We start from the raw sequence: 20709 nt of genomic DNA on the forward strand, positions 1-20709 counted from the left end.
TGGCTCATGCCTGTAATCCTAGCACTCTGGGAGGCTGAGGTGGGAGGATCGCTTGAGGTCAGGAGTTCCAGACCAGCTTGAGCAAAAGTAAGACCTCGTTTCTACTAAAAATAGAAAAATTGGGGAACTATAGTTGGGCAACTATAAATAGAAATAAAAAATTAGCTGGGCATGGTGGTGAGTGCCTGTAGTCCCAGCTACTGTGAAGGCTGAGGCAGGAGGTTGAGATAGGGTCTTACTGTGTCACCCAGGTTGGATGGTAGTGGCACAATCATAGCTCATAGCAATCTTGAACTCCTGGGGCTCAAGTGATCCTCCTGCTTCAGCCTCCCAAGTAGCTGGGCATGCACCACCATGCCCAGATAATTTTTATTTTTTTTGTAGAGACAGGGATCTTCTTATGTTGCTCAGGCTGGGAAAGTGTTAAATAGTATGCACTGTCATTCCTCAGACTCATCTGGAATTTTAGATAATTAAATATTATCACATTGTCAATTTTAACATAACCAGTTGTAATGTAAGCAACTGGAAGGCTACGGCAGGGTGTGAGCAGGAATAGCTTCCACATCAAGATAGTAAATAATTCAAAGATTCTTAAGTTTCTTCTTTGAAATTAAAAAATATATGATCTTGAATGAAAATGAGTACGATAATCCATTTATCTCATGCATTAACTAAATATTGATGCCCCATCCTTTAAAAGATGTGTTGTACTTTTCCTATTGGTTTAGAATTTGAGCCAATAAGGAAAAAGGAAACTTTATAAATATTCACGAATTAAGGCTGGCATAGTGAAATGTTGAGAGAAGATTGCTTTGTTCTTCATTGGAGTCTGACTTTCAGAACTTTATAGTATTGACGTTTTTCTTTTATTGAGTTAGTAAGGAAACTTAAAATATTCAGCTGGGGTATTGTCTTTGTGGCTTTAGATATATTTTCCAATGTTAAGAATGCTTTATTTCTTACTGTTCAGACTTAAGATGTGATGAATCCTTAACAGATGTTCACAGGAAAATAAAGAATTTAAATGCCAGTCTTTATTATTATCACGGTGAACATATTTCAGAAGCAAATTAATATTAATTTCCTAGACTTGTTTGAAGTTTATAATTAGTAGGTTTTTTTCATTTCTAAAGTGGCATGTATTACAGTTATTAGTCTCTTTTAATGGCTGTTTAGAGGCAGAGTTAATGTTAGGTTCTCAGCAATAGCTATTTATATCTTGAGATTCTGGGTTATTATAATTTTTTTGTTTTTGAAATTTAATAAAAGCATTAATAAAGGAGTTTGTATAGTAATTTCTTAGCATTAGGACTCAAAGGATCTCTAAAAATATAGAAAATCGTACAAAAGGAAAAACAATTTTCCCTTTGTATTTTTCTCCGCGTGGGCAATTTCATCAGAAAATTTACCATCCTGAGGTCTCTGCTTAAATATTACTGGTTTCTAGACAAACCACTAGAATGTTCTCATTTAGTGCGAGTAGGTGTTCTAATTGAACCTAAATAAAGGAAAAAAAACAAAACCCAAAAAACCCCACTTGTACTTGCCCCCAGTTTACACTCAGTTTAAAGCAATTGCCATGACAACACTGATAGATAATCTGTCACTTTGATGCAAAGGAATATTTCGTCGTGATGTTATTTTGTTTCTTTAGTCTATGAAAAAACAGTGAAAGTGGAGTAAAAAGTAATTGCAAAGGGAGGAAAAGAGGTAGGAAAAAATTTGGCAAAACCATTACCACCACCATCCCCGCTTCCCCAGAATGCAAGAGTGAAAAATTTGTGTAACCCAGAAAACACTGAACATTTCACGTCAGAACACAGAACACATAAAGCAGAAAGAGCAGAGTTTGGGGGGGGGGGGACGGAGCAGGCTCGAGGGACGGATCAATAATACAGCGGTCGCAAAAGGGAAGAAGCAGACCGTTGCTTCCTCTTGGCACCTGAAAACTCCAGCTCTGCAGGGGCAAAGGCCGGCGCCTGCGGTTCTCGTGCAGACGCGCACGTTGCTGTGCTCCCGCCGGCGTTTCCGGGCCGCGCGTCGGCAGCGCGGGCTGGGACTGTGCAGCGTCAGTCCGCCCTGCGGCCGCCCGCGGCTCCTTTGTCTCCCCGCGGGGCTGCGAGAAGGCTGTGCCGAGGCGGCCGCCGGGGCGCGCAGAGGGGCAGCGCCGCGCGCGAGGACGCGGGTCCGCGCCCGCCGCTCCCAGCCCGGGGTCGGCGCTGCGGCGCTGCGCTCGGGCCGCCTCGCCGGCCTCCGGCTTGCAGGCGGCCCCTGCCCGTATTTCCCCTCTCCTTGGCCGGCGAGTGCGACCGTGTGTTTGTTTTGTTTTCGGGCTCGGGAGCGTGCCCAGGGTAGAAACAGCTGTGGCTCGCCGCGTCGCTCGTTTCGGCAGAAATCCGGCCCCTGTTACCACGCTCACCAGAGAGAAACAGCTCCTGCTTCTCCCGAGAACCCCACACTGAAAGAGGCGTACGCCTCCAGTGACCCGCGTGCCCAGCAAAGGGGGAAACCGACAGTCTCCGGGCAGCCTAGGGGTGGAGGATCGGAAGCCGCAGAACCGGCCAGGCCGGGCGCGGGAGAGGTGGGAGCGCCCGCGGGGCGGACCGATGCGCCCTCGGAGCTCGGGGACGAACCAGAGGTCGCGGCAGGCAGCCGGCGGCTGTGGAGGCGGCGATCCACCTGGGCGACGTGGCGGCCACTGCCAGCTCCTCGAGACCCCTCCCCACTCGGCCGCCCACCGCCCTCTCGCGGCTGGCTGCTGCGAGGCTGCTCTTCCCCGGCCGGACGGAGAGCGGCAGTGTCTCCCCGCCGGGCGTGCTCGCCGCGCGTCCCCCGCGGCCGCCGCTGCTCGCCAGCCCTGCGCCGCGCCAGAGAGCGCAGCGGCGGCGGGAAAGGGCTGCGGGCCCGCGGCGGGGCGTTGCGCGCTCGACGACGCGGCTCCGGCTCCGGCGCCCTGCGCTCGCTGAAGCAGCAGGTAAAGGCAGCGGGTGGGAGGCAGGGCTCCGAGTCCGGGCTGAGGGCCTTGGAGGGAAGGGGTCCTGGGGCTACGAGCCAAAGTGGAGGGCCTGAGGTAGTGGCGGGCGCCGCTGTGTCCGGAACCCAAAGCTCCGAACGCGGGGGCCGGCGCGGGCCTCCTCCTGTCTGGCCCACGGCCCGGCCGCCCGGACGGAAGGGAAGTGAGGCGTCGGCGAGAGGCGGGCCCTGGCGTGCCGCCGGGGCCGGCGAAGGCGGGGGCCCGGCCACGGTCGCTTTCCCGGCCTCCCTGTGCCTGGCGGGCCTCCAGGCCCCGGAAACGCCCCCGGCCCCCGGAGGCTTCCTGCCTGTCCGTTCCCGCCGCGACTTGGCCCTGCGCGCCTGCGGCGCTGCCTGGCGGAGCCCGCTGGGAACTCAGGCCGCCCCCGGGCGCGCAGTGCCAGCAGAGCTGCAGCTTTACGCGCTCAGAGCCGCCCCGCCGCTCACTCCGCGCGTTCGGGTTTGGGCGCTGCGGGGAGACAGCCCTCCCTCGCCGTTTGTGCGTGTTTGACCCTCTGCCCCGATCCGTAACTTTGATCCTCACTGGGACCTTCTAGAACCCTTCTCTCATCCGGACGCTCTCCGAGCTGTCCGTTTAGAAATTCCTCTTCAATAGAGTGAGTCTCGTGTTTTTTTGGTTAAAATAGTTTTTTCCTCAGAAAGAGAGCTAGAGACAAAAACGTAGACGGCAGATCTCCGTCAGTGTTGGCTTTAAGCAGTCTTCCTTTTGGCAAGTTTCTAGAACCGGGACCCGATTGTTTGAGGCGCGGGCGTTTGCAGTCTGTCGCCGTGCGGCGGTTGTGGCGTCGCCGTGGCGCGGTGCGGGCCGAGGGCGGGCTTGGCCGGCCTTGCTCGCCGGCTTCAGCCAATCGAGCGGCGGCTCGCCGGGCCCGGCGCCTCGGAGGGGGCGGGCCGAGCGCGGAGGAGAAGCCTGAGCGGAGCCGCCGCTCGGAAAACGGTGACTGATTTGCAGCTGTCTCTCTTCTGCCTAGAAACAAAAAAATTTTCCTTAGCTCCCAACACCAGCCTTTTCACTCCGCTTTTGTTATTTCCAGTGTTTTTCTCTCAAACGCCAGCTGTCTTTTGTAACTGGTTTTAACCTTAACTGGTTTAATTCTTCAGTTTTCACTGAAAGAATTCTTAGGCGCTTCAAGAAATGTAAGAAATGTTTTGTGTTTTGATAAACGTGATTCAATTTTCTTTTCGTACGTTGTTCATTTTCAAAGGTCAGAAATTAGATCAATATTTTGGAGTTTCTGTGCCAGGGCCGTTGTTATTGAAGTGCTGTGTTAGGATGGGGGCGGCAGTGGTGGAGGGTGGTGGGAAGAAGAGGAAGTAAATGGCTGCTCTTCTGCAAGGACGCTACATTGTAGTTAATGGAAAAAGACTAACCTGTAAAATAATAAATCAGCATACAGTCTTTACGAATGTCAATTTGTGTACCTGTTGACTTCAGTTGTTTTGAAGGGTAGAGAGAGGATGGGATTACTGGATTGCCTGGAAAAATGGGCTTAAGTTATGGTAAAGGCATAATCACAGTATCTTGGGCATGACAGAGGCTAAATAAATATTACCATTGTTGGGGCATTTTTTTTTTTTTTTTTTTTTTTTTTTTTTTTTTTTTTTTTTTTTTTTTTTTTTTTTTTTTTGAGACAGAGTCTCGCTTTCTTGCCTAGGCTAGAGTGAGTGCCGTGGCGTTAGCCTAGCTCACAGCAACCTCAAACTCCTGGGCTCAAGCGATCCTGCTGCCTCAGCCTCCCGAGTAGCTGGGACTACAGGCACGAGCCACTATGCCCGGCTGATTTTTATATTATATATATTTGTTGGCCAATTAATTTCTTTCTATTTTTATGGTAGAGACGGGGTCTCACTCAGGCTGGTTTTGAACTCCTGACCTTGAGCAATCCGCCCGCCTCGGCCTCCCAGAGTGCTAGGATTACAGGCGTGAGCCACCGCGCCCGGCCTGGGGCATTTTTTTAACACTAATTATTTTCCTTTCCTTCATGATTATCCATGTCTTTTGATATGCAAAGCAGTAACCATTTATTAGTCTATGTGAATTTTAGAAAATAGCTATCTACCTTCTTTGCCTTGCTTTCTGCTTTTTATATGCAAAATCACATTGTAAGTCTTGGAAGAATCTCAGATTGCCAGGTCAAGCAATGAATCTATTAAATGCTTTCTGAAGTATTTTATGTTAGGAATTAAAGAAGAGATTGAACATTTGTTGATGTCTACCGTGCCAAGCTATGAGTAAGCTATACATCAAGCCATACATCATTATCACTCTCATTTGCCCTTATCTTCAGTGTATTATCAAATGGTATACACACACACCCTGGGCATGGTTTTAAGCAGTTTACATACACTGTTGTAGTTAATTCTCACACCTCTATGAGATTTACACTATTCTCAGCACTGTTTTATATTATAGATCAGGAGACAGAGACTGAGAAATGTTAAGAAAGTTGCTGAAGGCCCTTCCACAAGTGTGTGTGTATGTATATATCTCAGAGTCACAATTTAGTGGAACTTAGATCTCTGTGACCCAAAACCTTATTCTTAACATTATTTCCATGGTCTTTCTATCCATTCATCCCATTAGTTGTGAGATGGACTATTTTATGTGCCACCACAAAGAAAGTTGCTCCAAGTAAACTAGGACACGTCATTGATTCTGGGATGCATCCCAACTATATAAATGTAAAAATGTCTTAAAATTGATGAAATAAGTTACATTGGTTTGTCAGGTGAACATTTTTCCTTCCATATTACTCTTACTCAGTTTGTTCATATATAAAAAAATAACATATACAGGTGTTAACGTTTCTCTGAATTTTGGTATATTAAATTTATTTACAAACATCTTCCTTACCTATCTTACTAAAGTCTTAAAATATGCCTAGATAGTAGGTTGCCAGGCTTTTCGAAGGTAGGCCTTATGAGGCTTGGGGAGTATTTTACCTTCTTAACCCTGAGTTTAAATCTCAGCATCGCCCTCCAGAAATTATTTTATTAGTACTGTACATCTAGAATTTTAAAAATTAAAAGAGCAGTTCATCAATTTACGTGGGGGAATAAAGTGGCTAAACCAGTTAGATTTTTATGACTGTTAGTAGAATTACTGCATCAAAGAACTCACATTGTGACACTTAACCTGAGCACTGGGGCAGGGTGTAATGATTTCACTAAACCTCACTAGACTGATTGGTAACACTCTTATTTTTCTAAATGTGGACTGTCCATAGCTTTTGATTGTCTATTGGTTGTTTTTTCTTAAAATTCTGAGCAAGCCCTAAATATATGGTTATTAGCATCTTTTTTCTTTAGTTTGCTGTTTTACTTTTTGGTTGCTTTTAATAGTAGGAAGTTTAAAATGTTCATATATTAATCTGTCATTCTTTTCTTTTGTCATTGATCCATCTAAACTGAGACATTTCATTGTTTTAAAGATGTGATAATCAGTTTTTTCTAGTATTACTAGAGTTAACTCTTGGTCTGTCAGAATTTATTTTAGTATAAAGTGATGATTTTTTTTTTTTTTTTTTTTTGGAAGATAGGGTCTTGGTCTGTCACCCAGGTTGGAGTGCAGTGGTGTGATCATAACTCACTGTGGCCTTGAACTCCTGGGCTCAAGCCATCCTCCTGCCTCAGCCTCCTGAGTAGCTAGGACTACAGGTGCGTGCCACCACACCCAGCTAATTTAAAAAAAAATTTTTTATATAGTGATGGAGTCTTTTTTTTGTTTTTTTTTTTACTTTTCATTCAGTGCTTATTGAAAGAATTGATGGGGTCTTGCTATGTTGCCCAGGCTGGTCTCAAACTCCTGGCTTCAAGTGATCCTCCTGCCTTGGTCTCCAAAGTACTGGGATTACAGGCATGAGCCACCGTGGCTGGCCAGCCTCTATCTTAATTGTTTTATGAATTACCATTAAATCATTTTAATACTTTATTAAAAAATTCTATCATGTTTTAAAAAGCCTATTTTATTGCATTTAAGTTTTGAGATATATTTAGGCCTATTTCTGGCTTATGACTTCATTGTAATTCTTCCATCTTTATTGGATTTTTGAATCTGTAATACTAAATTTTATTGTGTTACTTTAATATGTGCTTTAGTATTTAGTAGGGCAAAATTCCTCCATGTGTCTTTTTTTTTATAACACATTTTATAAGTATTCTCTATTCATTAAATTTCAGAATTAGTTTGGGAGACTGACATGATTAATACTTAATTTTTCTGTTACAAAGCAGGGCATCTTTTTTTTTTTTAAATTTCTTTCTGTCTTTGAATTTATTATTTCTTCTGCCTGCAGTGTTGCCCAGGCTATAGTGCTATGGCATCATCATAGCTCACTGCAGCCTCCAACTCCTCGGCTCAAGTGATCCTCCAGCCTTAGCCTCCTGAGTAGCTAGGACTACAGGTGCACACCACCATGCCTGGCTAATTTTTAAATTTTTTGTAGCAATCGGGTCTCACTATTGCCCAAGCTGATCTCAAACTCCTGGCCTCAAGCGATCCTTTTGCCTCGGCCTCCCAAAATGCTAGGATTACAGGTGTGAGCCACCGTGCATGGTCAACCTGGAGTGTCTTCACTGCTCTCCCCGTCCTTCTCCTCCTAAACTCTATGCTAACCTACTTCAAGATGTAGATGATATTTTTTCTAAAGTCTTTTTTCTTCCTTCCCCCAGCAGAGATAATCATTTATGCCTTTTTATTACTGCTGAACCTTTGAAATATTTCCATTATTTGCTTGTCACGGTATTGAGTCACCTTCATTAACTGTGAACTTCTTGAGAACTGAGACTGAATCTTGCTTTTTTTTTTTTTTTGCCTAGCACCATTCCCAACACTTTACAGTTCTGTAGGTATTAAATATATGTTGGCATGAATAACAGATATTTTACTTCAAAAAATACTCTCCCCAGTTACCATCTGTATGCTGATAATTCTCTAATCTTCAACTCAAAGCTGTTTTCTGATAACTGGACTCGTAGATTATCTATCTTCATGATATGTCTATTTGGATGTTCCTACAGGTTCCTCAAACTTAGCTTATCCTACACTGTCATCATTAATAAACTTCCCATCCCCAAACCAAAGAAGGCAAGACAAACTTTCTCTCTTTTCTTTCGTATCTCTAGGAGATAATGCTTGTGTGGTAAGAAGTCAGTAAATAGTAATATGCTGCTAATAGTAACTTGGCAGCAACATGGCTATTCCTTGTGCTCTTCTCTTTACTTTCACATTCCGATTGATCACTGAGCCTTATTGGATTCTTTAATATCTCTTAAATCTGTTCCTTTTCCCTATTCCTACTGCTTTTATCCTACTTTGTAGTTAGTATCATCTCTCACCTGGGTTCTTACAGTAGTCTTCTTACCGGTCATTCTGCTTGCAGTCTTGCCTTTCAATCCATTTTTTCCCACTGTAGTTAGAGTGTTCTAACACATTTGATCCTGTAACTCCTCTGCTTAAAACCTTTTGTGTGGTGTTTCATTGCCTTCAGGATGAATTGTGAACTTTCTGACTTAACTTGCAGGATCCTTATGAGTTGGTTTGTGTTTATGTCTTCTTCCTTCTATCATTTTCTCTCTTTGTCCTCAAGACTGCTAGTCCTATTCAATTAGTTGCATTTCTCCCTTAAGATGCCCAGTTCCTTAAATATAGGCCTGAGTATAGAAGCTTCTCTTTGTCTGGAATACCTTCCCTAGTTCTCTGCTTACCTCCACTTTTGTTTTGTTAACTGACACTTGTCTTTTAGATCTCAGTCTAGGCGATAACTCCAGGAGAAAACCCTCTTCGATACCTCAAGTCTGGGTTACTGGTGCCTCCTATTTGTTTCCTTAGCACTTTATGTCCTCTTATCACATGTATTGCTTGCTTATTTGTCAACTCAGTATGTACTAGTTAGGGCGTAGCAAAGGAAAGAGGTAAATTACTCATCTTAGAAAATGATGTGATTTGCACAGATTATATCAAAAGTACAATTAAATAGTAAATTGGGGGGTTATCCAGTAGGGAAAAGAATGAGACATTGTATCTAATAAATGAAAGTTTTCTAAGTCAGAAAAGGTATAGTAGGCCCTTTTACAACCTGAATGGAAAATGTCTTTTGACATTTTATTTCCCTCCATTAAGTTTCTCTGTTTATTAGTTAGGACTCTATTGACTACAAGTAACAGAAATATAGCTTGAAATAGCCTGTGGGGGAAAAGTTATTGGTTCATGTAACTACATAACAGAAATAGTGTGGCTTGGAGATGTCCAGGAGAAGTTAGGATGGGACCTTGCCCATAGTTGGGTCCTTTCTCTTCTTATACTCTGTGCATACTGGCTTCATTCCTTTTACTGTAGACATGCGTCTGCACATGGGGTGGCCGGGTTCCTGGCAGCACAGGCTTTCTACTTAGAGCCTCCTGTTAGAGGCTCTAGATAGATTTGGTCACATGGCCATATCTTGACCAATGCCTGCAGTTGAGTGGATGAGGTACTATGCCTAGGTCAGCCTAGGTCTTAAGATATGCTCACTTATATGGCCAGGGATCTGTCAGCAGCAAACAGACCACTGATGGGGTAGGAGAGGGGAAGGAATTTGGGCAGACACAAACAATATCCATTGTAGTTCTTAACTACCCTTCTGATTATGAATTTATTTTCATAGGTGCTTTATTTGTGGGAAACAGATGCTTTGTATTATGGACCTAAGTATTCCAGGTACTGAAATGGTAAGTTCAATATTTTAAAGAACTAAGTTGGCTTTTTGGTTTGTGCTGGCATATGACACATATTTGTTGAGGTATTGTTTGCTAAATAAGACACATATCTGGGCCGGGCGCGGTGGCTCACGCCTGTAATCCTAGCTCTCTGGGAGGCCGAGGCGGGCGGATCGCTCGAGGTCGGGAGTTCGAAACCAGCCTGAGCAAGAGCGAGACCCCGTCTCTACTATAAATAGAAAGAAACTAATTGGCCAACTAATATATATAGAAAAAATTAGCCGGGCATGGTGGCTCATGCCTGTAGTCCCAGCTACTTGGGAGGCTGAGGCAGGAGGATTGCTTGAGCCCAGGAGTTTGAGGTTGCTGTGAGCTAGGCTGACGCCACGGCACTCACTCTAGCCTAGGCAACAAAGCAAGACTCTGTCTAAAAAAAAAAAAAAAAAAAAAAAAAAGACACATATCTGAAGAGATGCTTACAGACTAGTATACTAAACAAATAAATACAAAGGTGCTAAGCTAGAGGTATGCCTAGGATACAGTGGAAGCTATGGCCAAATCAGACTTTGGGATAGTGGAACACTTTCCTCAAGGAAAGTTAATTGAGCCAAAAAATATGGGTTGGATGGTAGCGGGTGGAGGGATTTCTGGGCAGAGCATGTGTGAACCACAGAGCTGTGAAATGGCCTACCTTGTGTGGGAAACAAATAATTAGGTACAGGTGGAAGAGAGAGTACAGAGGAGGCTGTGAGTAGGTTAGGGGCCAGATCATAGAAGTCCTTGAATGCTTCACCAAGGAGTTGGAACTTGATCTTGAAAGCTATAGAGAATCATTGAAAGATTTTTAAGCTGGATCCCTCAGGTTTAAAGTGCCCATGAAGTATTCAAGTGGGTGTGTCTCTAAGGCAGTTAACTATATTGGAGTTTGGGAGAGGATGCTTGGCTAGAGTCACAGTTATAGGTATCAAAGCCATGGGTTTAGATGGACCTAGAAAAGGTAGTGTTTAAGAAAAACTCACTCCATTTTTCTTTTGCTGTCACACCACAAAAATCAACACAGAAGACTTCTGTGACCCCAAAATATGTGGGGATTTCACTCTACCAGTGAGCAAGCAATCGTTCCTGCAGTAGACACCAACTGGGTGTCCTTCAATTTAGTTCTGACACTGTCTACCTGGAGATAGCATCAGATCCCACAGGTTGAGGGCTCAGTCCCCAAACTCTCCCACTTGAGACACCAGTCACAGTGCAAGCCTCCAGAACTTCTGACTAGCTGGCTTCACATTGGGGTTCCCATGACCTCCTCTTTGGGTTTGATTAATTTGCTGGAGTGGCTCATAGAACTCAAGGAAACTTCATTACCAATTTATTATGTAGGATATTACAAAGGATACAGATGAAGAGGTGCTCTGAAGGGGGGAAAGAGTGAGGAGATTGTATGCCTTTTTTTTTTTTTTTATAGAGACAGGTTCTCACTCTGTCTCCCAGGCTGGAGTATGGTGGCACAAACACAGCTCAGCGCAACCTTGAACTCCCAGGCTCAAGCAATTCTCCTGCCTCAGCCTCTTGGGAAGCCAGAACTATCGGGTACATGCCACCATGCCCAGATCTTTTTGGGTTTTTATGGGGCTTCATTACATGGGTGTGATTGACAATGATGTAGAAGTATGACTGGGTAAAAAGGGTATGATCTCATACCTAATAGACTAAGTGGGGAAACCCAGCAAGGCCTGTCTGTTCAGATTCTTCCTGGCCTGTCTGTGTAGCATTCCTTCCTTCAGGTATGAGACAGGACTCTCTGGAACGAGGGTTTTAGAATCCACAATCAGATTAGAGTCCTGCCTTAGACAGGTAAAAGGAGGGCAGGAGGTGGTCAGAGAGCGATTCTATTTCCTGGGGCCTAAACTGCCCCAACATTATACTACAACAAGGGCTATGGGAGTTATAAGCCAGGAACCATCGATGAAAATCAATCAATCTATCTATCTGTCTGTCTATCTGTCTTTTTCTACCATAATATCATAGGTAGGTAGAGCAAAAGGTTAGAGATAGAATCTAGGAGGATTCCAGAAGAGCTTTTGGAAGAAAAAAAAAAAAGGAACCCAGGAGGAGTAATAACATTGAAAAAAATGGGCAGAAGAGAAGAAATCCATGAATGAGACTGAGAAGGGCTAGGCAGAGAAACACCAGCAGATCCCAGGGGTTGTGGAGCCAGGGGAGGATGGTGTTGGGGAAGGAGTCAACAGAAAGTAAGAAGTTGAAACAACTATAAACTCCTCTTAAGAAGGCTTACACCTGTAGTCCTAGCACTCTGGGAGGCCGAGGTGGGCAGATTGCTCCAGATCAAAACCAGCCTGAGCAAGAGCAAGACCCCGTCTCCACTATAAATAGAAAGAAATTAATTGGCCAACTAATATATATAGGAAAACCTAGCCGGGCATGGTGGCGCATGCCTGTAGTCCCAGCTACTTGGGAGGCTGAGGCAGCAGGATTGCTTGAGTCCAGAAGTTTGAGGTTGCTGTGAGCTAGGCTGATGCCACGGCACTCACTCTAGCCTGAGCAACAAAGCGAGACTCTGTCTCAGAAAAAGAAAGAAACTGAAACTGTATAAGAAATATTAGGAGTTTGGTTAGTGTGAGTTAAGAATTCCTCTGATCATTATCAATTTTGGATATGTTGAGAAAATTTCTAGACAGTTCTTCCAGTGGAGGAAGGCATTTTTACAGACAGGTAGGAGAGCATGTAGGCTTTTTGGTGATTGGTGGTTGGGAGGAAAGAAGTAGTTGAGTAGGAGTGATATGATACAAGCACAGTTACTGGGAAGTACAGGTACCTAGTAGAGTATTTTGTACGTAGTTTCTGGACCTATGTATCTCCAGTAAAGCTTCTAGTCAGGGGACCCAGAGTTGATAATTGATTGTGTAGATGCAATTAAATTTAGTTCATTTCTCAGAATTTCTATTTGTGATTTTCTTTTGTTTAGTGAAATCCTAAGCCCCCTACTAACTGAACAGACCCCTCTTGGCCAAGGGGAGCCCAGAGAAACCTTAAAACTAGGTTCCCAGCCATGACAGGGTGGGAGGTATAAAACACAACTGCACATGTGCATGTTTTCTCTTTTTGTGAATATTCATGACTCCTATAGTTTGTTAAATATGTATATTTGGCCATCTCACTCAGTATAAACTCCGGTTCCCATTGTGCCTGCCTCTAAGCGGGTGTTCCTGGCTTGCCCTGCTTCCCGGTCTGCTGGAATGGCCATCGTGGGCTGAAACCCTTATGAGAAATAAAACTCTCTTTTTCCATATTATAAACCTCATCATATTTTTTTCAGTTAATGTTCTATTTTTGACTCCACCTCTCTTGAGTGAATATTCTCTTTCCCTACTAGACCAACTTCTCGAAATTTTTTCTTTGTAGTTAAACTCCTTATAGTTAAAAAAAATCATGAAACATTTACTACTGTAACCATTAGGAGTTAACTATATGCACACTGTTGTGCAATTTTTCATCTTGTAAAACTGAAACTCTACCCATTGAACTCCCTTTTACACCCTTCTCTCATCCCTTGGCAACTACCATTCTATTTTCTGTGTTTTAGAGTTTGACTGCTTTAGGTACCTCATCTAAGTAGAATCATGTCATTCTTTTCTTTTTGTGACTGCCTTATTTCACTAGCATAATGTCCTTAAGGTTCATCCATGTTGCAGCTTATGACCTGATTTCTTTCTTTTTGTAAGGCTGAATAACATTCCATTGTGTATATATAGAGCACATTTAAAAATTTTTTTAAATTTATTTTCTTTTCTTAAATTTTTTCTTTTTCTTCAATATCTTTATTATATGCCATAAAAATGAGAAACAGAGCACGTTCATCTGCTGGGCATTTAGATTGATTCTACCTCTTGACTCTTGTGAATAATGCTATAGTGAACATATGTGTGTAATTATGTCTTTGAGATCCTGTTTTCAATTCTTTTGGATATGTACCCAGAGGTGGAATTGCTGAATCATATGGTAATTCTATTTTTAATTAATTAATTAATTATTTTTTTGAGACAGAGTCTCGCTTTGTTGCCCAGGCTAGAGTGAGTGCCGTGGCGTCAGCCTAGCTCACAGCAACCTCAAACTCCTGGGCTCAAGCAATCCTCTTGCCTCAGCTTTCCAAGTAGCTGGGACTACAGGCATGTGCCACCATGCCCGTCTAATTTTTTTCTATATATATTAGTTGGCCAATTAATTTCTTTCTATTTTTAGTTGAGACGGGGGTCTTGCTTTTGCTCAGGCTGGTTTCGAACTCCTGACCTCGAGCAATCCACCTGCCTTGGCCTCCCAGAGTGCTAGGATTACAGGCGTAAGCCACCTTGCCCGGCCTGATTTTCATTTTTCTGAGATTAGTGATGTTGAGCATCTTTTCATATACTTGTTTGCCATTTGTGTATCTTTGAAGAAATGTCTATTTACATCCTTTGCCTGCTTTTTAATCAGGTTATTTGGTTTTTTTGTTGAGTTGTATTATTATTATTATTATTATTTTTGAGACAGAGTCTCACTGTGTTGCTCAGGTTAGAGTGCTGTTGCATCAGCCTAGCTAACAGCAACCTCAAACTCCTGGGCTCAAGTGATCCTCCTGCCTCAGCCTCCTGAGTAGCTGGGACTACAGGCATGCGCCACCATGCCCCAGCTAATTTACCATAGTGTTTTGATTACTGTAGCTTTGCAAGGTGTTTTGAAATCAGGAAGTATGAGGCCTCTACGTTTTTCTTTCTCAAATTTGTTTTGACTATTTGGGGTCCTTCTCATAATTTTTATCCTTTTAAAAATTCCTTTTCATTTTCTCCCTTCCTTTTACCTATAGCATGATTGAATTTTTCTTTTCTCAGGACACATAAGGACAGATAGCCTATAAATAACCTTTCAAATATGGAGTGTGCCCTGCTTTATGAAAACTTGGCATATTTGAATTATAAATTTTAAATTAAGGGTTGATATTTGAATTAAAGGAGTTTTTTTTTTTTAACCTTGTGGTGATATTCTTTGAGTGAATTAAACATGGTTTTATTTTTATCAAACGTTTTAGAAACCAGTTTGCTTGAAGCATGGCACATTTGGAAAATTTTTTTTTTTTGAGACAGAGTCTTGCTTTGTTGCCCAGGCCAGAGTGAGTGCCGTGGCGTCAGCCTAGCTCACAGCAACCTCAAACTCCTGGGCTAAAGCAATCCTGCTGCCTCAGCCTCCCAAGTAGCTGGGACTACAGGCATGCACCACCATGCCTGGCTAATTTTTTCTATATGTATTAGTTGGCCGATTAATTTCTTCTTATTTATAGTAGAGACGGAGTCTTGCTCTTGCTCTTGCTCAGGCTGGTTTCGAACTCCTGACCTTGAGCAATCCGCCTGCCTCGGCCTCCCAGAGTGCTAGGATTACAGGCATGAGCCACCGGGCCCAGCCTATTTTGAAAACTTTTATTAGGAAAATATTTGGACATATAGAAAAGTAGGATGGTGCATTGAATCCACACATACCCATCTCCTAGATTCAATAATTGTTAACATTCTGCCACGTTTGCTTTATCTACATGTATATATAAATTTTCTAAAACATTTAAAAGTAAATTAGTAGTGGCAAATGAGATTTTTCTTTGTTTTTTCTTGTGAGTATTATATATTTGTGTTATAAATGTTATTTGTATTTTGGACTTTGACATCTAAAAATTTAGCTTGAAATTTGCTCTCTTAAAAAAATTATAAGAAGACATATTATCTTTAGCGTATCGCCCAGGAAAAGGACATTGTCCTATAAAACCACAAAACAATTATTATTCCTAGCAAAATTACAAATAATTCTCTGACGTATTATACTATATTCATAACGTCTTTTATTACTGTGTTTCTTTAATAAATACCAAGTTTCAATCAAGAGCTACCTGTTGCATTTGGTTATTATTTATCTCTTGAGTCTTTTTGTATACAGAACTATCTCTTCTACCCATCCCATTCCCTTCTCTGCCTTTCCTCACCTCCCCCAGGTATTGACTTGCTAGCTCTACTGAGACTGTATTACATTTGGTATTGCTAATTGTTTCCTCATGGTGTAGTATAACTTCTTCCTCTACCCCCATATGTATTTCCTGTAAACTGGGAGTTAGATCTAAATGTGTAAATAGGCTCAGGCTAAACATTTTGGGGAAAGTACTTCATTTAGTAATACTGTCTACTTCATATTGTTTCATATTGAGACACATATAATATCTAGTGCTCAGTGTTTTGATGTATTTGATCACCAAGCTAAGGCGGGGAGAACCTGATCATTTCGTTGTAGAGTTACGTTTTTCTTTTTGTGTCTAGCAAGTTGGAATCTGTGGGATGGTACTTTGACAACAGGTCACTTTCTATCAACCTTTCACCTAATGATTTCAGCATTCATTGGTGATTCTTGATCTGCTGTTTAATTATGGGTTACAAAATGGTAATTAGTTTGGATTCTATTATTCCTTTTACATTTAGTAGCTAGCCACCTACTATAAAGACAAAATTTCTTTCATCAACTAGGGCTGTTTTGTTACCTAGAAATAGTGTTCTACTTAAAAGGTAGAATAAATGCTTAGTTCCTTCCCTTTACAGAACCATTTTCAGAGTGCATTAGTCACCTACAGTGATGACAAATGAGACCTTTCTTGTCTTTTTTCTTTCATGACTTTCTCTTTGGAATATCATATATATTTATATTATAAACATTATATCTATTTTGGACTTTAGTTTCATTTATATCAAATTTTTATATAATTTGATATGAATTTGCCTTTAAAGTACATACCTTTTTTTTTAATAGTAAGAAGACATGTTGGATAATCAGAAGAGCTATAGAGTTTGCAGATATCGACTGTGGCCTTAATAAGCACCTTGATAGCATCAATGCTTAGACAGACAGTAAGTCTTATTAAAATTGTGGGATATGAAATATTTTACTCATAGGTTTTTAAGCTTTTTTTTTTTAACATATTTGAGTGATTTTAAAAAATCTCTCAAGAGAAAGAAAATATAATCATAAATTGTTACTAGAATTTCCAAAAAAGCTATGGTAGTATAAAACATGTTGACCCAGGACATGTAAAGAACTGCATTGTGGTCCTGGTTTTCTCATTTAATGAATGTTTTGTTTTCTTTGCCTCTAAAAGTCTTGCTCCATCATATTTTACATATTGTTAGCCATCCACAAATATTATTTGTGCCCCTGTTTTATGTGTGGATCTGTGCTAAGTGCCAGATTGGAGTAGATGTCATGATTCCTGTTTTCAAGAAGCATGGTTAGTTTCGGAGATAAACACATACAGTCAGTAAAACCAGGAAAGTGAGGCTCTGAAATGATTAAGCAAGACTAGTACTGCAGTAAGCAGTGCAGGATTATAGAAAGTGTTGCTGGATTATGGAGAAATAGACCTTCCTGCCATTCTTTGGACTAAAGCTGTATATTGTTCAGCAAGTGGCTTTTTGCCTTTAACAATATGTCTTGGAGGTCTGTGTAGTTTTTGGGTACATCTTATGTCTACATTGTACTTTATTCTTTTTAACTCTGCTGTATAGTATTGCAAAGGGTGATTTTTTTTTTTTTTTTTAGCCATACTCTTTTCCATCAATATTCCATCAATAAGGATGTCCTTAATTCTTTTTTTTTTTTTTTTTTTTGAGACAGAGTCTCACTGTGTTGCCCGGGCTAGAGTGCCGTGGCGTCAGCCTAGCTCACAGCAACCTCAAACTCCTGGGCTCAAGTGATCCTCTTGCCTCAGCCTCCCACATAGCTAGGACTACAGGCACGTACCACTATGCTTGGCTAATGTTTTTCTATTTTTAGTTGTTTGGCTAATTTCTTTCTATTTATAGTAGAGACAGGGTCTCGCTCTTGCTCAGGCTGGTCTCGAACTCCTGAGCTCAAGCATTCCTCCTGCCTCGGCCTCTCAGAGTGCTAGGATTACAGGTGTGAGCCACTGCGCTGGCCTTTAATTCTTAATTACAATAATTCTTATGACAGATAAATACATTTAAAGATGATTAGTTACCATAATTATTTGGTTACCCCTCTCCCTCACCCGTCTCCCCTCTCCCCTCTTTTTTGGGATAGGGTCTTGTTCTGTCACCCAGGTTAGCACACAGGGATATAGCCATAGCTCACAGCAACCTCATACTCCTGAGCTCAAGCAATCCTCCCACCTCAGCCTCCAGAGTAGCTAGGACTACAGGTGTGTGCTACCACACCTGGCTAGTTTTCTTATTTTTTTGTAGCAATGGGGTCTCACTATGTTACCTGGACTGGATTACATTTTTTAATAAATAGTCTTTTAGTGACTACCCTTGGTACCTCCTAAAATTTTAGTATTTACCTTACTGTTATCATAGCAGTATGTTTGAAATCATCTTTTAGGCAACATAATCCCCAGTAAAGATTGATTATATTGTTCCTTGGTAGCATTTGCTTTTTTTTTTTTTTTTTTTTTTTGGGATATGGTCTTATTTATTATTTAACTCAAAAAATCTTATTTTTGGCTCGACTCAGACTTAGAAGTAGATGCTCTCAGAGAGGACAGCCTACGTCTCTTGGCAATCTGTTCCTGTGCTTTTCTTTGGCCTCCTTCATTCTCTTAGCCAAAAGTTTAGCATATTCTGCAGCCTCTTCCTTATTTTTCTTAGTGCGCTGCTGCTTCAGAGCAATACGCCGGCGTTTATGTTGCAGGACACGTGGAGTTACAAGTCGCTGAATCTTGGGTGCTTTGGTCCTAGGTTTCTTACCCTCTTTATTTAAGGGCTTCCTCACAACATACTGGCGAACATCATCTTCTTTAGACAGATTGAAGAGTTTGCGGATTCTGCTAGCTCTTTTGGGCCCCAGACGACGAGGTACTGTAGTATCTATCAGTCAGTCCAGGGATATCCTTCTCTCCTTTTTTTACAATAACCAAGTTGAGAACACTCAGGTTGGCATCCACAATACAACCACGAACAGATTTGCGCTTTCTTTCTCCAGTTCTCCTTGGTCTGTTCTCCTTGGTCTGTAGCAGGAATGCCCCTTACTCAGTAGCAGGCGAACACGGCCATGGGTCAAGACACCCTGCTTCATGGGGAAACCTTGCTTGTCGTTCCCACCACTGATTCGGACCACATAACCCTTCCATTCTTCACCCAGAGCGTCGGCAGCAACTTCCGTGGCCATACGCTTCTCATAGAAAGTACGAAGTTTGCGTTCATCGTCCACTTCAATGAGTTTCTGGCAGCCAGTGGCTGGGAAGGAGATATTCAGCTTCATCGTGAAGCAGCTGATTGCCTCCGAGGCGCCATGAAAAAGAGCAGCATTTGCTTTTGAGGAAGATGTTTTGTGATCTTTTCTGGGAGCATGCTGTGTTTGAATACTGTAACTTCTCTGTAATATTTTCTTGGTTTCTTTTATGATGGTTATTATTATTTTTTTTTAAATAGATGGGATCTCACTCTGTCACCTGGGCTGGAGTGCAGTGGTGAGATAATAGCTCAGACTGCTGGGCTCCTGCCTTAGCTTCCCCTTAATCCCCGTAGCTGGGACTACAGGCATGTGCCATTGTGCAAAGCTAATTTTTTCATTTCTTTAGAGACAGATCTTGCTTTGTTGTCCAGGCTTGTCTTGAATGCCTAGCCTCAAGCAATCCTCCTGTTTCAGCCTCCCAAAGTGCTGGGATTATAGGTGTGAGCCACCGGGCCTGGCTTATACACCAGAATTTTCTTTACTATACCAAACATTTGAACACTCAGATTGCCTATGCGTTTAGATCTTTCTACATACAAGTAGTGAAAAAAACGAGAATAAGAGATATATAACTTGCAAGCTGGTGGAAGTATAGTGAGAAGTCCATGATTCACCTTTAATTTATAATAGTGATTTTTTTCATGAAAAATGTATATATTATAGATAGGTGGAAAATGCAAAAGTAGTATATTAAAAAAGTAGTATATAAAAAAATGAAATCACCTATAATTCTGTTACCCAGAGATCTCCCTTCTAGTCTAATCTAATCCATCCCATTTGAGTGCCTGTAGATTATATTTAATTTAATGTCTTGCTTTCTTTTTGAACACTGTCTTTAAAAAAACTACAGACCGAGCATGGTGGCTCATGCCTGTAATCCTAGCACTCTGGGAGGCTGAGGTGGGCAGATCATTTGGGCTCAGGAGTTCGAGAGCAGCCTGAGCAAGAGTGAGACTAAAAAAATAGAAAGAAATTAGTTGGATAACTAAAAATATATAGAATAAATTAGATGGGCATGGTGTCACATGCCTGTAGTCCCAGCTGCTTGGGAGGCTGGGGCGGGAGGATCACTTGAGCTAGGAGTTTGAGGTTGCCGTGAGCTAGGCTGATGCCATGGCACTCTAGCCCAGGCAACAGAGTGAGACTCTATCTGAAAAAAAAAAAAAAAGAAAAACTACAATTGAATATTATCCAAAGCATAGTCTTTACTGGCTGCCTAAAATTCCATTATATGTATCTAAAGAAATGTTGTACTTAATAGAATCTTACAAACCTGGATTCAGGTTAACGATAAAAACAACCCAATTTACAAAGGGGCAAAGGATCTGAATAGACATTTCTTCAATGAAGCTATGCAAATGCCAATAAGGACATTTAAAGATGGTCAACAATATTAGTCCTTAGGGAAATGGAAATCAAAATCCACAATGAGGGGCTGGGCGCGGTGGCTCACGCCTGTAATCCTAGCACTCTGGGAGGCCGAGGTGGGCAGATTGCTCTAGGTCACGAGTTCGAAACCAGCCTGAGCAAGAGTGAGACCCCGTCTCTACTTTAAATAGAAAGAAATTAATTGGCCAACTAATATATATAGAAAAAATTAGGTGGGCATGGTGGCGCATGCCTGTAGTCCCAGCTACTTGGGAGGCAGAGGTAGTAGGATTGCTTGAGCCCAGGAGTTTGAGTTTGCTGTGAGCTGGGCTACTGCCA

At 42.1% G+C, this 20709-nt stretch overlaps 1 protein-coding gene and 1 pseudogene across 10 annotated transcripts in view; one reads left to right on the forward strand and one right to left on the reverse strand.

Annotated features, from left to right (window-relative positions):
- Nucleotides 1–3527: 3527 nt before the first annotated feature.
- N4BP2 (NEDD4 binding protein 2) overlaps nt 3528–20709 on the forward strand; it is a 104042-nt gene continuing 86860 nt past the window's right edge. For 3 of the 10 annotated variants that reach the window (XM_012753950.3, XM_076001206.1, XM_012753965.3), the window contains exons 1-2: nt 3528–3632; nt 9681–9744. The gene's annotated coding sequence lies outside the window, so the exon portion shown is untranslated. Of the gene's footprint in view, nt 3633–3979; nt 4174–6550; nt 6694–9680; nt 9745–11194; nt 11320–16563; nt 16662–20709 lie in introns of those variants that run through there. The other 7 variants (XM_012753953.2, XM_076001207.1, XM_076001205.1 and 4 more) reach the window with 5 other exon arrangements.
- On the reverse strand, nt 18198–19054 carry LOC105865418 (small ribosomal subunit protein eS6-like; annotated as a pseudogene).

The sequence above is a fragment of the Microcebus murinus genome, chromosome 3 (genome assembly GCF_040939455.1).
Source record: "Microcebus murinus isolate Inina chromosome 3, M.murinus_Inina_mat1.0, whole genome shotgun sequence".
NCBI classification, from domain to species: Eukaryota; Metazoa; Chordata; class Mammalia; order Primates; family Cheirogaleidae; genus Microcebus; species Microcebus murinus.